The sequence below is a fragment of the Haematobia irritans genome, chromosome 4, assembly GCF_050003625.1.
Source record: "Haematobia irritans isolate KBUSLIRL chromosome 4, ASM5000362v1, whole genome shotgun sequence".
Lineage (NCBI taxonomy): Eukaryota > Metazoa > Arthropoda > Insecta > Diptera > Muscidae > Haematobia > Haematobia irritans.
The window spans coordinates 145,465,846-145,484,762 of record NC_134400.1 but is presented as its reverse complement, the minus strand read 5'-3'; the positions used below and the strand labels follow the sequence as shown (position 1 = coordinate 145,484,762).

At 36.3% G+C, this 18,917-nt stretch overlaps 1 long non-coding RNA gene across 1 annotated transcript; it reads right to left on the bottom strand.

Annotated features, from left to right (window-relative positions):
* Nucleotides 1–5,023: 5,023 nt before the first annotated feature.
* LOC142236217 (uncharacterized) lies at nucleotides 5,024–5,712 on the bottom strand. The gene is made up of 3 exons (XR_012721942.1): nucleotides 5,571–5,712; nucleotides 5,303–5,423; nucleotides 5,024–5,206 (listed from the first exon to the last, which is right to left on the bottom strand). It is a non-coding gene; the product is annotated as an uncharacterized LOC142236217 (long non-coding RNA).
* Between the last annotated feature and the right edge of the window lie 13,205 nt (nucleotides 5,713–18,917).

Here is an 18,917-nt window from a genome sequence, read left to right as displayed (position 1 = left end):
TTTAAAAAACCTGAACACCCCTCATTTTGAAGGTGTGTGTGTGTGTGTGTAGAATGTTGCTCCTATTTTGATTTTGGAATTCACTCTTCAGTTGTCAAAATGCCGTCCAAGCAAGAAGAGCAGCGTATCAAAATTTTGCTCGCTCATCGCGAAAATCCGAGCTACTCGCACGCAAAGCTGGAAAAATCGCTAAAAGTTGCCAAATCAACCGTTACAAATGTAATTAAAGTGTTTGAGGAACGTTTGTCGACAGCCAGGAAGTCTGGATCGGGGGGAAATCGAAAACCGGAAGCCGCTGAGATGACAAAGAGAGTTGCCGGTAATTTCAAGCGAAACCCTAACCTCTCTCTCCGAGATGCCGCAAATAAGCTGGGTGTATCGTCTACAACCGTGCATCGAGCCAAAAAACGAGCCGGACTATCGACTTACAAGAAGGTAGTGACTCCAAATCGCGATGATAAACAAAATACGACGGCCAAAGCGCGATCCCGGAGGCTGCACACGACGATGCTGACGAAGTTTGACTGCGTGGTAAAGGACGACGAAACCTACACCAAAGCCGACTACAAGCAGCTTTCGGGACAGGAGTTTTATACGGCAAAATGAAGGGGAAAGGTAGCAGATATTTTCAAGCACATAAAACTGTCAAAGTTCGCAAAGAAATATCTGGTTTGGCAAGCCATCTGTACCTGTGGCTTGAAAACCAGCATTTTCATAGCTTCCGGGACTGTCAACCAAGAAATTTACGTGAAAGAGTGTTTGAATAAACGTCTGCTGCCTTTCTTGAAGAAACACGGTTGTTCCGTACTGTTTTGGCCGGATTTGGCATCTTGCCATTACGGTAAAAAGGCCATGGAGTGGTACGCCACCAACAACGTGCAGGTGGTTCCCAAGGACAAGAACCCTCCCAACACGCCAGAGCTCCGCCCAATTGAGAAATACTGGGCTATTGTCAAGCGGAACCTAAAGAAGACCAAAAAACTGTTAAGGACGAGCAGCAGTTCAAGGCAAACTGGCTTTCTGCGGCGAAGAAGGTGGACAAGGTGGCCGTACATAATCTGATGGCAGGTGTCAAGCGTGAGGCCCGGCAATTCGGATTTGAAAAAGCGAAAGCCTAACTGAATATTTTTCCTGAATTTTATACTAATTGAACTTGAAAAAGAAATTTAATTTGATTTTTTTTAAATAAACGATTTCACCGATTTACACGCGTTTTCCTTTGACCAAATTTTGACCGTATCACCCTTTATTTCTATGTTACACAAATCGAATCTCGCCTGGGCTAAACGAGATGAAAGGAGTTACTTGTGGTATAGTATCTCTTAGGGAGTTCAATCAATACAAATATATTTTGGAGCCACCGTATTGCAATGGCTAACATACCCGCCTTGTTTACAAAGGTTCATTGGTTCAATCCAAGTTTGGACCACGGGTTTTAAATGATGCGCTAAATTTTAGGACACTTAATTTACATAATATTAAGGACAAATCTATTTAAATTAATGTAATTAAAATTAAAAGAAAGTTTATAATCTTTGCTTCAACAAATTTTTAATTAAATTTAGGACACGAACCATGGAAATGTACGTCCTTTTGTTAAAGTCGTCTACCTTTGAAGTAAAGGAAAATTTCCTTAATGTAAAGAAAAACATTTCTGATATAAAACGACTATACACTGAAAGGAAAAAGTACGTCATGAGGATGAATCTCTACATCACTATGACGAATTTTTCGTCCAAAATGAGCTAACGTAACATTTCATCCCATTGACGATTTTTGCGTCATAGCGATGAATTGAATTCATCCCTGTGATGAACTTATTTTCATCCCATATACAACTATGTTACGCCCAGATGATGAATGTATTTCATCTATGTGATGATATTTTTCGTATCTGCGATTATTCTCTTTCATCCATGCGATGATGCAATTCTTCAAAAGTACGATTCTCGTTCATCATCGCTACAAACGCCATCGTCATAGCGATGAACTCTTTCCCTAAATTTGACGTAATCCATTCATCAATATGATGTAATAGATTCATCAATTTAATGTAATCGATTCATCAATATGATTGATAAATTGATTATTAGAAATATTTTCTACGACACTTTTAATAAAGAACCATATTGTTTTTATACCCTTCACCACTACTGTGGTACAGGGTATAATAAGTTTGTGCATTTGTATGTAACGCCAAGAAGGAAAAGTCGGAGACCCATCGTTTAGTATACCGATCGTCTTAGAATTAAATTCTGAGTCGATTTAGCGATGTCCGTCTGTCTGTCTGTCCGTCTGTCTGTCTGTTGGTGTATTTTTGTGTGCAACGTACAGCTTGCAGTTTTAGTCAGATTGTCCTAAAATTTGGTAAAGGGTCCTGCTTCGGCTCAAAGACGATCCCTATTGATTATGGAAAAAATCGGTTCAGATTTAGATATAGCTGCCATATATATTTTTCACCGATCTGGTCATAATTGGCGTGTATATCAACCGATCTTCCTCAAATTACATCCGTACATCCGAATATTTTATGAGTCTCGAAAAACTTGCAAAATATCAGCCAAATCGGTTCAGATTTAGATATAGCTCCCATATATAGCTTTCGCCCGATTTACACTCATTTGCCCACAGAGGCCAATTTTTTGCTCCGATTTAGTTGAAAATTTGCACAGGGAGTAGAATTAGCATTATAGCATTATGCGTGTCAAATTTGGTTGAAATCGGTTCAGATTTAGATATAGTTCCCATATATAGCTTTCGCCCGATTTACACTCATTTGCCCACAGAGACCAATTTTTTGCTCCGATTTAGTTGAAATTTTGCACAGGGAGTAGAATTAGCATTGTAGCTATGTGTGCCAAATTTTCTTGAAATCGGTTCAGATTTAGATATATCTCCCTTATATAGATTTAGCCCGATTTACACTCATATGACCACAGAGGCCAATTTTTAACTCCGATTTAGTTGAAATTTTGCACAGGGAGTAGAATTAGCATTGTAGCTATGCGTGCCAAATTTGGTTGACATCGGTTCAGATTTAGATATAGCTCCCATATATATGTTTTTCTGATTTCGACAAAAATGGTCAAAATACCAACATTTTCCTTGTTAAATCGCCACTGCTTAGTCGAAATGTTGTAAAAATGACTCTAATTTTCCTAAACTTCTAATACATATATATCGAGCGATAAATCATAAATAAACTTTTGCGAATTTTCCTTAAAATTGCTTCAGATTTAAATGTTTCCCATATTTATACCCTGCGCCACACTGTGGAACAGGGTATTATAAGTTAGTGCATATGTTTGTAACACCCAGAAGGAGACAAGGTAGACACATGGTGTCTTTGGCAATAATGCTCAGGGTGGGCTCCTGAGTCGATATAACCATGTCCGTCTGTCCGTCCGTCCGTCCGTCCGTCTGTCTGTGAACAGATTTTTGTGATCAAGGTCTAGGTCGCAATTTAAGTCCAATCGCCTTCAAATTTGGCACAAGTTCTTAATTTGGGTCAGAATAGAACCCTACTGTTTTTGGAAGAAATCGGTTCAGATTTAGATATAGCTCCCATATATATCTTTCGCCCGATATGCATTAATATGAACCCAGCATCCAGAGTTTTATACCGATTTGCTTGAAATTTTGTACAAACATAACACTTAGTCGTATAGCCAAGTGTGCAAAATTTTATTGAAATCGGTTCAGATTTAGATATAGCTCCCATATATATCTTTTGCCCGATATGGACTTATATGGCCCCAGAAGCCAGATTTTTGGCCGAATTTGGTTGAAAGTTTGCACTAGGAGTACAATTAGTAGTATAGTCAAGTGTGCAAAATTTGATTGAAATCGGTTCAGATTTAGATATAGCTCCCATATATATCTTTCGCCCGATATGGACTAATATGGTCCTAAAAGCCAGAGTTTTGGCCCAATTTGGTTGAATTTTTGCACAGTGAGTAGATTTAGCATTGTAGCTGTGCGTGCCAAATTTGGTTGAAATCGATTCAGATTTAGATATACCTCCCATATATATGTTTCGCCCGATGTGCACTTATATGGACCCAGAAGCCAGAGTTTCATCCCGATAAGCTTGAAATTTTGCACAAGGAGTACAATTGGTAGTATAGTCATGTGTGCCAAATTTGATTGAAATCGGTTCAGATTTAGATATAGCTTCCATATATATTTTTCGCCCGATATGGGCTTATATGGCACCAGACGCCAGAGTTTTGGTCCAATTTGGTTGAAATTTTGCACTAGGAGTATAATTAGTAATATAGTCATGTGTGCCAAATTTGATTGAAATCGGTTCAGATTTAGATATAGCTCCCATATATATGTTTTTCTGATTTCGACAAAAATGGTCAAAATACCAACATTTTCCTTGTTAAATCGCCACTGCTTAGTCGAAAAGTTATAAAAATTACTCTAATTTTCCCAAACTTCTAATACATATATATCGAGCGATAAATCATAAATAAACTTTTGCGAAGTTTCATTAAAATTGCTTCAGATTTAAATGTTTCCCATATTTTTTTTACTAAAATTGTATTCAACCCTAGTGCATTAGCCAACTTAAATTTTGAGTCTATAGATTTTGTAAAAGTCTATCAAATTCTGTCCAAATCGAGTGATATTTAAATGTATGTATTTGGGACAAACCTTTATATATAGGATGTGATATGGTATCAAAAATTTAGATCTACAAAGTGGTGCAGGGTATAATATAGTCGGCCCCGCCCGACTTTAGACTGTCCTTACTTGTTTTTTACTAAAATTGTGTTCCACCCTAGTGCATTAGCCAACTTAAATTTTGAGTCTATAGATTTTGTAAAAGTCTATCAAATTCTGTCCAGGTCAAGTGTTATTTAAATGTATGTATTTCGGACAAACCTTTATATATAGCCCCCAACACATTTGATGGATGTGATATGATATTGAAAATTTAGATCTACAAAGTGGTGCAGGGTATAATATAGTCGGCCCCGCCCGACTTCAGACTTTCCTTACTTGTTTATCTTAATTAAATTTAAATTTTATTTATTTGAAATATGTACAACTAACGAAGTAAAAACGTATACAAAATTGTTCATACACATCTCCCAAAGCTGTTTATTTTGATAAATTGACCATCTAGACACACAAACATTTTGTTACCTTAATTAGTGTTTAGATCACCAAGGATGAAAAGTTTTATGGATTCATCCTGTGGAGTTAAAAAATTATAAAGAAGAATTTAAAAATTGAAATTTTAAATTATTGTAAAATATATTTGATCTTTTTAGAACAAAATTTAACTCACCCTTCATGAGCCCAACTGTTCCTTTTCGTTTTGAATTGTTTGCTCATCCAATTCATCTTTATTCTTTAATTTCTTTATCCGTATTCGGTTTTCACAGAACGAAAAATGTTGCGGCATTTATCTGTAAATTTAGAAATACTTCCATAAACATATAACATATAAATGTTAAAAAAAAAATTAATTGACCAAAAAATAAAAAAATCGTCATTTTGGTTAATTTTTTTTTCCATATATAACACTTCATGTTTTTTTTTTTATTTTTACTCACATTTTTGTTTTTCTTTTCACTTTCACATCCTTTATTTTCGGCACGCGCGACCACCCTTACACTTTGGACTAAACTCAACAACTGAGAGGAACCATTTGAAATGTTCTTACCGCACAGAAAAAAAAAGCAATATTTCTACCACACAACTACGTATGGATGTGTTATTGCATTAGTATTTGAATACATGTCAACGGAGTAGATGAAACTTTTCGTCTATTACTATTTTCGTCAATTTGACGACTTTTATTGTTCTCATATGTCTTGTAAGCCAATTTGAAAACAAACATGTGAACAAATGTTTGTTCAAATACTCGTTTGAGTTAAGTTAAATGTGGAGAGAGCATGAAATACCCAACAAAAATAACTTAGCTCTCATTAATAAAAGCTGTGTACAGTTATTTTAACCCTTTCACTACTGAAATAAACCTGATGTTAGAAACTTTAATTTTTCATATGTTTTTACTAGTACTAACAGCATGTAGAACAAAAATTGTCATTTTGAGAACCTACCCCAATTACTTCAAGAGCTATATGCGCATGCTCTAAAAACTTGATTCTTGAATTGTGACCTAATGGCCTTACGAAAATAAGCTCTATTTGGCCTATAATATCTTTCAAAGTGTGAGAAAAAATACAAAAAAGATCCCGAAAAAGTATCAGCTATAGTTTTTGTATGAATGTCCATTTACTAGAAACATAGAGAACAAAATTTGTCTCAAAATTTCATAGTTTTCGTTTATTGTTAAAGAAGTTTATAACAAGTATATACGGCCGTAAGTTCGGCCAGGCCGAAGCTTATGTACCCTCCATCATGGATTGCGTAGAAACTTCATCTAAACACTGTCATCCACAATCGAATTACTTAAGTTGCGGTAACGCTTGCCGATGGCAAGGTATCTTAAAACCTCCTAACACCATCTTCTAAATTGTATGTAAGTCCATACGTGGTATATATTAAATCAAAAAAGATCGATCCAATACGTATATAATCCAGTTTGACAAAGTAGGCATAAAATTTTGACAACATTTGCTACAGAAATAAAATTTTAACAAAATTTTCTATAGGAATAAAGTTTTCACAAAATTTTCTATAGAAATAAAATTGTGACAATGATGAAAATTTTATTATGAACCGAATAAAATTTTAACAAAATTTTCTCTAGAAATAAAATTTTGACAAAATTTTCTATAGAAATAAAATTTTGGTAGATTATTTTTGGCTCTAGTGGCAACCATGATTATGAACCGATATGGACCAATTTTTGTGTGATTGGACCAATTTTGGTATGGTTGTTAGCGACCATATACTAACAACACGTGCCTAATTTGAACCGGATCGGAATTTAACTCCTCCAAGAGGCTCCGGAGGTCAAATCTGGAGAATGTTTTATATGGGGGCTATATATAATTATGGACCGATATGGGCCAATTCTGGCACGGTTGTTAAAGATCATATACTAACACCATGTTCCAAATTACAACCGGATTGGATGAAATTTGCTTCTCGGTTTATATGGGGGCTATATATAATTATGAATTATGTGGACCAATTTTTGCATGGTTGTTAGAGACCATATACCAATATCATGTACCAAATTTCAGGCGGATCGGATGAAATTTGCATCTCTTTGAGGCTCCGCAAGCCAAATCTGGAGATCGGTTTATATGGGGTCTAAATATAATTATGGACCGATGTGGACCAATCTTTGCATGGTTATTAGAGACCATATATCAACATCATGTACCAAATTTCAGCCGGATCGGATGAAATTTGCTTCTCTTTGAGGCTCCGCAAGCCAAATCTGGGGATCGGTTTATATGGGGGCTATATATAATTATGGACCGATGTGGACCAATTTTTGCATGATTCTTAGAGAACATATACCAACACCATGTACCGAATTTCAGCCGGATCGGATGAAATTTTCTTCTCTTTGAGGCTCCGCAAGCCAAATCTGGGGATCGGTTTATATGGGGGCTATATATAATTATGGACCGATGTAAACCAATTTTTGCATGGTTGTTAGAGACCATATACCAACACCATGTACCAAATTTCAGCCGGATCGGATGAAATTTGCTTCTCTTTTAGGCTCCGCAAGCCAAATCTGGGGATCGGTTTATATGGGGGCTATATATAATTATGGACCGATGTGGACGAATTTTATTGGTTATTGGAGACCATATACCAACACCATATACCAAATTTCAGCCGGATCGGATAAAATATGCTTCTGTTAGAGGCTTCATAAGCCAAATCTGAGGGACCCTTTATATGGGGGCTTTACGTAAAAGTGGACCGATATGGCCCATTTTCAATACCATCCGACCTACATCGATAACAACTACTTGTGCCAAGTTTCAAGTTGATAGCTTGTTTCGTTCGGAAGTTAACGTGATTTCAACAGACGGACGGACGGACGGACGGACATGCTTAGATCGACTCAGTATTTCTCCACGATGTGTTACAAACGGAATGACGAAGTTAATATACCCCCATCCTATGATGGAGGGAATAAAAATGTATTTTAATGCTCACCAATATAGAAAATATTTATAGCTTATTTAGATTAAAGCCTCTACTTTAAAATAACATAAAGAAATAAATCTAAGCTAAGTGGAAGAATAGAATTTGGTGTCTTTTTCGAATGTCCTTCTAAGTGGACATCGGTAGTGAAAGGGTTAAAAACAAAACGTAGCAAGCGCATTTGGTTGTGTGTGTGTTTTTTATACCCTGCTCCACACTGTGGAACAGGGTATTATAAGTTAGTGCATATGTTTGCAACACCCAGAAGGAGACGAGATAGACGCATGGTGTCTTTGGCAAAAATGCTCAGGGTGGGCTCCTGAGTCGATATAGCCATGTCCGTCTGTCCGTGAACACATTTTTGTAATCAAAGTCTAGGTCGCAGTTTTAGTCCAATCGACTTCAAATTTGGGACAAGTATGTGTTTTGGCTCAGAATAGATCCCTATTGATTTTGGAAGAAATCAGTTCAGATTTAGATATAGCTCCCATATATATCTTTCGCCCGATATGGACTAATACGGTCCCAGCAGCCAGAGTTTTATCCCAATTTGGTTGAAATTTTGCACAGGGAGTAGAATTAGCATTGTAGCTATGCGTGCCAAATTTGGTTGAAATCGGTTCAGATTTAGATATAGCTCCCATATATAGCTTTCGCCCGATTTACACTCATATGACCACAGAGGCTAATTTTTTGCTCCGATTTAGTTGAAAATTTGCACAGGGAGTAGAATTAGCAATGTAGCTATGCGTGCAAAATTTGGTTGAAATCGGTTCAGATTTAGATATAGCTCCAATATATAGCTTTCGGCCGATTTACACTCACATGTCCACAGAGGCCAATTTTCTGGTCCGATTTAGTTGACATTTTGCACAGGGAGTAGAATTAGCATTGTTGCTATGCGCGCCAAATTTGGTTGAAATCGGTTCAGATTTAGATATAGCTCGCGTATATATGTTTTTCTGATTTCGACAAAAATGGTCAAAATACCAACATTTTCCTTGAAAATCGCCACTGCTTAGTCGAAAAGTTGTAAAAATGACTCTAACTTTCCTAAACTTCTAATACATATATATCGAGCGATAAATCATAAATAAACTTTTTCGAAGTTTCCTTAAAATTGCTTCAGATTTAAACGTTTCCCATATTTATACCCTTCACCACTACTGTGGTACAGGGTATAATAAGTTTGTGCATTTGTATGTAACGCCAAGAAATAATTGTCATAGACCCATCTTTTAGTATACCGATCGGCTTCGAATTAAATTCTGAGTCGATTTAGCGATGTCCGTCTGTCTGTCTGTCTGTCTGTCTGTCTGTCTGTCTGTCCGTCTGTCTGTATATGTAATTTTGTGCACAAAGTACAGGTCGCAGTTTAAGTCCGATCGTCCAAGTTTCACATAACGTCTTTCTTCGGGTAGAAGACAATCGCAATTGATTTTTGAAAAAATCGGTTCAGATTTAGATATAGCTGCCATATATAGCTATCACCGATTTGATCATAATTCACGTATTTATGAACCGACGTTCTTCAAATTTTGTACATCTGAATGTTTTGTCAGTCCCGTTAAAACTGCCAAATATCAGCTAAATCGGTCCAGATTTATATATAGCTCTCATATATATCTTTCGTCCGATTTGGACTTATATGGTCCCAAAAGCGAGAGTTTTGCCCTGATTTGCTTCAAATTTTGCACAACGAGTACGTTTAATAGTATCGTTAGTTGTGCCAAATTTAGTTGAAATCGGTTCAGATTTAGATATAGCTCCCCTTCGTCCGATTTTGACTTATATGGCTTCAAAAGCCAGAGTTTTGCCCCGATTTGATTAAAATTTTGTACAAGGAGTACGTTTAATAGTATCGTTAATTGTGCCAAATTTAGTTGAAATCGGTTCAGATTTAGATATAGCTCCCATATATATCTTTCGACAGATTTGGACTTATATGGCCCCAAAAGCCAGAGTTTTGCCCTGATTTGCTTCAAATTTGGCACAACAAGTACGTTTAATAGTATCGTTAAGTGTGCTTAATTTGGTTAAAATCGGTTCCGATTTAGATATAGCTCCCATATATATCTTTCTTCCGATTTGGATTTATATGGCCTCAAAAGCCAGAGTTTTGCCATGAGTTGCTTGAAATTTTGCACAAGGAGTACGTTTTATAGTATGGTTAATTGTGCAAAATTTAGTTGAAGTCGGTTCAGATTTAGATATAGCTCCCATATATATCATTCGCCCGATTTGGACTAATATGCCCACAGAGGCAAAAGTGCTACTCTGATTTACGTGAAATTTCGCAGAAGGAGTAGAATTGAACTTGAAACTTTGCACAGGCAGTAGAATTAAGGTTCTGCATATGCGTGTTTATTTTGGTTGAAATCGGTTCAGATTTTGATATAGCTCCCATATATATCTTTATATGGCCTCAAAAGCCAGAGTTTTGCCATGAGTTGCTTGAAATTTTGCACAAGGAGTACGTTTTATAGTATGGTTAATTGTGCAAAATTTAGTTGAAGTCGGTTCAGATTTAGATATAGCTCCCATATATATCATTCGCCCGATTTGGACTAATATGCCCACAGAGGCAAAAGTGCTACTCTGATTTACGAGAAATTTCGCAGAAGGAGTAGAATTGAACTTGAAACTTTGCACAGGCAGTAGAATTAAGGTTCTGCATATGCGTGTTTATTTTGGTTGAAATCGGTTCAGATTTTGATATAGCTCCCATATATATCTTTCGCCCGATTTTCCGTCATATGACCACAGAGGTCAAAGTTGTTATCCGATTTACGTGAAATTTTTCACAGGGAGTAGATTCAACATAGTAACTATGCATGTGAAATTTGATTGCAATCGGTTCAGATTTCGATATAGATTCCATATATATATGTTTTTCCTATTTAGGCAAAACTGGCCGAATCGCCACTGCTAAGTCGAAAACTTATCAAAATGACTCAAATTTTCCTATTACTCTATTACACATCTATCGACCGATAAATCATAAATACACTTTTGCGAAGTTGCCTCAAAATTGGTTCATATTTAAATGTTTCCTATATTTATACCCTTCACCACTACTGTGGTACAGGGTATAATAAGTTTGTGCATTTGTATGTAACGCCAAGAAGGAGTAATCGTAGACCAACCTTTTAGTATACGGATCGGCTTAGAATTAAATTCTGAGTCGATTTAGCGATGTCCGTCTGTCTGTCGGTCTGTCTGTCTGTCTGTTGATGTATTTTTGTGTGCAAAGTACAGCTCGCAGTTTTAGTCCGATTATCCTAAAATTTGGTATATGGTCCTGTTTCGGCCCAAAGACGATCCCTATTGATCGGTTCAGATTTAGATATAGCTGCCATATATATTTTTCACCGATTTGGTCATAATTGGCGTGTATATAAACCGATCTTCCTCAAATTCTGTACATCCGAATATTTTATGAGTCTCGAAAAACTTGCAAAATATCAGCCAAATTGGTTCAGATTTAGATATAGCTCCCATATATATATTTCGCCCGATTTACATTCATTTGCCCACAGAGGCCAAGTTTTTGCTCCGATTTCGTTAAAACTTTGCACAGGGAGTAGAAATAGCATTGTAACTATGCGTGCTAAATTTGGTTGAAATCGGTTGAGATTTAGATATAGCTCCCATATATAGCTTTCGCCCGATTTACACTCATATGACCACAGAGGCCAATTTTTAACTCCGATTTAGTTGAAATTTTGCACAGAGAGTAGAATTAGCATTGTTGCTATACGTGCCAAATTTGGTTGAAATCGGTTCAGATTTAGATATAGCTCCCATAAATAGCTTTCGCCCGATTTACACTCATATGACAACAGAGGCCAATTTTTAACTCCGATTTAGTTGAAATTTTGCACAGGGAGTATAACTAGCATTGTAGCTATGCGTGCCAAATTTGGTTGAAACCGGTTTAGATTTAGATATATCTCCCATATATAGCTTTCGCTGTCCAAATCGAGTGATATTTAAATGTATGTATTTGGGACAAACCTTTATATATAGGATGTGATATGGTATCGAAAATTTAGATCTACAAAGTGGTGCAGGGTATAATATAGTCGGCCCCGCCCGACTTTAGACTTTCCTTACTTGTTTTTTAAATGAAAAATGTAATTTTCTTAATGAAACAATGCTAAATTTTAGGCAACAACAAAAAAATTACATTTTCCCCTTTATGGAAATTTATTTCGTACTCTTAATTTCTTTTTATTTGCATTTTAATGCTATGTCAATACTTGTTTTTATAGAAAATTTTGTCAAAATTATAGAAAGTTGTGTCAAAATTTTAGTTCTATAAAAAGTTTTGTCAAACTAAATTATATACGTATTTAATCGGCCTTGTTGGTGGGTATACCTCCAACATAGAATGGTGATGGGGATATATAAAGTATATATATTCTTGATCAGGGAAAAATTCTATGACGATATAATGATGTCCGTCTGTCTGTCTGGACGTCTGCAAAAACTCGTTTTTTGTCTCCAAGCAGGTCAGTTTCGAAGATGGGCTATATCGGTCCATGTTTTGGTATAGCCCCCATATAAACCTACCTCCCGATTTGGGGTCTTGGGCTTCTAGAAACCGTATTTTCTATCCGATTTGCCTAAAATTGGAAAACTAGAGGTATTTTTGGACCATAAATAAGTGTGCCGAAAATGGTGCCTATAGGTCCATGTCTTGGTATAGCCCCCCAAATAAACCGACCCCCGATTTTGGGTCTTGAGCTTTCGTATTTTCTATCCGATTTGCCTATCAGTCCATGTTTTGGTATAGCCCCCATAAAGACTCTTCTCCCAATTTTACTTCTTGGGCTTCTAGAAACCGTATTTTCAATCCGATTTTCCTGAAATTGGAAATCTATAGGTATTTTAGGACCAAAAATAGGTGTGTCGAAAATGTGGTGTTTTGGTATAGCCCCCATATAAACCGAGCACCCGATTTAGGGTCTTGGGCTTCTTGAAACCTTATTTTCTATCCGATTTTCCTGAAATTAGAAATCTAAAGGTATGTTAGGACCACAAACAGATGTGCCGAATATGGTGTGTATCGGTCTATGGTTTGCTATAGCTCCCATCTAGCCCGATCCTCCGGTTTTACTTCTTCTAGAAACCGTAGTTTTTATTCAATTTGCTTGAAATTTGGAATCTAGAGGTTCTTGAGGACCTTAAATAGGTGTTCCGAATAAATTGTGTATCGGTATAGATTTTGATTTATCCCCCTATAAATCCGCCCTCCGATTTGGGGTCTAAATTCTGTAGGTTTTTCAGAACCACAACTAGTAGTGCTGAATTTTGTGTATCGGTGCATATTTTTGGCATAGAACCTATATAGACTGATTTCCTGATTTAACTCCTTGGGCTTATATAAACCCTAGGTTTTATCCGATTTAACTGAAATTGTAACGGATTTAGTTTTCTCCGCTCCATTTTCACTTCTTGAAGATATATAAGGCGCACTGATCATGAAAGTTGCTTGAAACTAAAATTTCCAAATCTAAAGATTTTAGATTGCAAATTAAGGCATTATTTAATAATTTCTATATATTATCATTCTATACATTATCAAGCAACCTGGTTTATATTATCAAGTAACACGCTACGACGAAGAGTTTTCAAAGATTCGGCCTGGCCGAACTTACTGTTGTATATACTTGTTTAGTTTAATATATACCACGTATGGAGTAACTTACAATTTACAAAGACGGTGTTAGGAAATTTTAAGATACCCTGCCATCGGCAAATGTTACCGCAACCCAGGTAATTCGATTGTGGATGACAGTCTTTAGAAGTTTCTACGCAATCCATGGTGGAGGGAACATAAGATTCGGTCTGGCCGAACTTACGGCCGTATATACTTGTTTTTAATCAATATCGTTATTTAGGGTATTTTTTGAAAAGTCTAGCAACGTGTGCAAAATTTTGGAACTTGATAACAATGTCATTAACAACGTTTGCATTACAATAGACTACCTCCAAATATTATTGTTTCCAAATTTATTGTAGACAAATTTATTTTCTCCTGAAAATGAAATTGAATGACAGTAAAATAAGCATTAACATTTATGAAGCTGTACCCTTGGATAGATAAAATTAAATCAAAACCCAAAAGTTCTAAAGTTCATCTTTGGAAGTTTTGTTTTTTTATTAGCACATTGAATTTTCTCTGGCTGGAGTAGTTTTTACACGCAAAAAAATAATTCTTTCCTCCGAAACGAAATTTTAGACAAACAAAGTTCGTTTCTCATTTGCTCTTCGTTGAAAGGAAGTGTATTTGGAAGAAATGTATATACTTTTTGTGATAAATGTTTATTCTTTTCCAGGATGTAAAAACAATTTCATAAAGACTAACTCAAACAAAACAAGTGTATACGGCCGTAAGTTCGGCCAGGCCGAATCTTATTTACCCTCCACCATGGATTGCGTAGAAATTTCTACGAAAGACTGTCATCCACAAATTTCAACTCACATGGTTGTTAAATATCATATACTACCACCACGTACCAAATTTCAACCAGATCGGATGAATTTTGCTTCTCCAAAAGGCACTGGAGGTCAAATCTGGGGATCGGTTTATATGGGAGCTATATATTATTATGGACTGATAGGAACCAATTCCTGCATGGTTGTTGGATACCTTATACTAACATCACGTACCAAATTTCAACCGAATGGGAAGAATTTTGCTGTTCCAAGGTGATCCGGAGGTCAAATCTGGGGATGGGTTTATATGGGGCCTATATATAATTATGGACCGATATCGACCAATTTTTGCACGTGTGTTTGAGGCCATATATTAACATCACGTACCAAATTTCAACTGAATCAGATAAATTTTGGTCTTCCAAGAGGCTCCGGAGGTCAAATCTGGGGATCGGTTTATATGGGGGCTATATATAATTATGGACCGATATGGACCAATTTTTGCATGGTTGTTAGAGACCATATACTAACACCATGTACCAAATTTCAGCCGGATCGGATGAAATTTGCTTCTCTTAGAGGCTCCGCAAGCCAAATCGGGGGATCGGTTTATATGCGAGCTATATATAATTATGGACCGATGTGAACCAATTTTTGCATGGTTGTTAGAGACCATATACTAACACCATGTACCAAATTTCAGCCGAATCGGATGAAATTTGCTTCACTTATAGGCCTCGCAAGCCAAATCGGGGGATCGGTTTATATGGGGGCTATATATAATTATGGACCGATATGGACCAATTTTTGCATGGTTGTTATAGACCATATACTAACACCATGTACCAAATTTCAGCCGAATCGGATGAAATTTGCTTCTTTTAGAGGCTCCGCAAGCCAAATCGGGGGATCGGTTTATATGGGGGCTATATATAATTATAGACCGATATGGGCCAATTTTTGCATGGTTGTTAGAGACCATATACTAACACCATGTACCAACTTTCAGCCGGATCGGATGAAATTTGCTTCTTTTAGAGGCTCCGCAAGCCAAATCGGGGGATCGGTTTATATGGGGGCTATATATAATTATGGACCGATATTAACCAATTTTTGCATGGTTGTTATAGACCATATACTAACACCATGTACCAACTTTCAGCCGGATCGGATGAAATTTGCTTCTTTTAGAGGCTCCGCAAGCCAAATCGGGGGATCGGTTTATATGGGGGCTATATATAATTATGGACCGATGTGAACCAATTTTTGCATGGTTGTTAGAGATCATATACCAACACCACGTACCAAATTTCAGCCGGATCGGATGAAATTTGCTTCTTTTAGAGGCTCCGCAAGCCAAATCTGGGGATCGGTTTATATGGGGGCTATATATAATTATGGACCGATGTGAACAAATTTTTGCATGGTTGTTAGAGATCATATACTAACACCTTGTACCAAATTTCAGCCGAATCGGATGAAATTTGCTTCTCTTATAGGCCTCGCAAGCAAAATTTGGGGGTCCGTTTATATGGGGGCTATACGTAAAAGTGGACCGATATGGCCCATTTGCAATACCATCCGACCTACATCAATAACAACTACTTGTGCCAAGTTTCAAGTCGATAGCTTTTTTCGTTCGGAAGTTAGCGTGATTTCAACAGACGGACGGACGGACGGACATGCTCAGATCGACTCAGAATTTCACCACGACCCAGAATATTTATACTTTATGGGGTCTTAGAGCAATATTTCGATGTGTTACAAACGGAATGACAAAGTTAATATACCCCCCATCCGATGGTGGAGGGTATACAAATTTTTTTTTTGGCTAATTGCATTTTCCCTCACATCTTTCTCACTTCCACGAAGTTTTTTAGTTCTTAGCACCTTTTTCTGTAATACAAACAATGTAGAAAAAATTATACGATTTTATAAATTTTGAATTTTTTTTTTACCTTTCGCCTGGACGGAGACTCGAACCGCGGACCATGCAATTTGTAAGCCAACAGACTAACCACTGAGCTATGTAGCCGTTATTGTCATCAATCGACTATTACCCATATAAGTTATATTTATATAGCATAGCTTGCGGCACCCACGAGCCGATTAAACAAAGTTTATTTAACAGAAAAATACATTTAGTTGGGCACCGTGGATCAGTGGTTGCTACGTCCGACTTGCATGCCAAGGGTCGTGGGTTCGATCCCTGCTTCGACCAAAGTTTTTTTTTGTTTTTTACATATATTCCAGATGTGGTCGGAAGATTCCGAAAAAATGTTCAACATTACATTCTACTATATTAAATTTTTACTATGAACTGTAAAATGTGTCTTATTAAAAACCTAAAGTCAGAAAAGAACAGTGTTTGATATAAACTAAATGAATTGTGTTGTTGGTTCAAAAAAAAAAAAAACTTTTTTTATCGAAAAAATAAAAATTTTGAACAAACGAATTTTTTTGGTGATGTATACTTTTCGAAGCAATTCAAAAAACCCTATCAAAAGAAAAACGTTTTCGGTACACGTTTTCCAAACGTTTTTTTTTTTCTTTGCGTGTATGAAGAGTAAGGAGAGGAAGCGGATACTAAACACATGCAACTCATGTTGACGGCAACGGAAACTCTTAGTGTTTGTGTGTGTGGTTTTTTTTTTATCGGAAGAGAACATAAAATAAAACCTTTTGTTTTTTTTTGTTTCCCTTTATGACGGGGACAGGGCTGCCAATGAAATTTCAAGAAAAATCATCACTTTTTCCGAAAAAATCGTCATAATCATCACTTCTATTTTAAAAATCGTCAAAAAATCTCTAATGTAAATAACATTAAAACAAACTAGTTTTTTGCTTAAATACAAAAGTATTAATTTCATATAAAGAACAGAAAATTAACATACATACACAGAAAAAAATTTCACGAAAATTTTTCCAATTAAAATCTTAATTGATTTTTAAAAAATATTCAATTAAAAATTTAATTGATTCAACAAATTTTTTAATTGAAACAAAAATCAATCACACAAATTAATAGTATCAATTAATTTTTTAATTGGATCAATTATTTTTTAATTGACTGTCAATTAATTATACCCTCCACCATAGGATGGGGGTATATTAACTTTGTCATTCCGTTTGTAACACATCGAAATATTGCTCTAAGACCCCATAAAGTATATATATTCTGGGTCGTGGTGAAATTCTGAGTCGATCTAAGCATGTCCGTCCGTCCGTCCGTCTGTCCGTCTGTCCGGCTGTCCGTCCGTCTGTGGAAATCACGCTAACTTCCGAACGAAACTAGCTATCGACTTGAAACTTGGCACAAGTAGTTGTTATTGATGTAGGTCGGATGGTATTGAAAATAGGCCATATCGCCCCACGTTTACGTATAGCCCCCATATAAACCGATCCCCAAATTTGGTTTGCGGAGCCTTCCGGAGCAGCAAAATTCATCCGATCCGGTTGAAATTTGGTACGTGGTCTAAGTATACGGTCTCTAACAACCATGCAAAAATTGGTCCATATCGGTCCATAAATATATATAGCTCCCATATAAACCGATCCCCAGATTTGACCTCCGGAGCCTCTTGGAGGAGCAAACTTCATCCTACCCGATTGAAATTTGGTACGTGGTGTTAGTATATGGTCTCTAACAACCATGCAAAAACTGGTCCATATCGGTCCATAATTATATATAGCTCCCATATAAACCGATCCCCAGATTTGAACTCTGGAGCCTCTTGGATGAGCAAAATTCATCCGATCCAATTGAAATTTAGTACGTGGTGTTAGTATATGGTCTCTAACAACCATGCAAAAATTGGTCCATATCGGTCCATAATTATATATAGCTCCCATATAAACCGATCCCCAGATTTGAACTCTGGAGCCTCTTGGATGAGCAAAATTCATCCGATCCAATTGAAATTTAGTACGTGGTGTTAGTATATGGTCTCTAACAACCATGCAAAAATTGGTCCATATCGGTCCATAATTATATATAGCTCCCATATAAACCGATCCCCAGATTTGACCTCCGGAGTCTCTTGGAGGAGCAAAAGTCATCCGATGCGGTTGAAATTTGGTACATTTCGTTAGTATATGGCCTCTAACAGCCATGTAAAATTTGTCAAATTTTATTACTATAGAAAGTTTTGTCAAAATTTCATTTCTATAGAAGGTTTTGTAAAAAGTTTATTTCTATAGCAATGTTTGTCAACATTTTATTTCCATAGAAAATTTTGTCAAAATTTTATTTCTATAGAAAATTTTGTAAAAAATTTATTTCTGTAGAAAATTTTGTCAACATTTTATTTCTATAGACAATTTTGTCAACATTTTATTTCTATAGAACATTTTGTCAACATTTTATTTCTATAGAA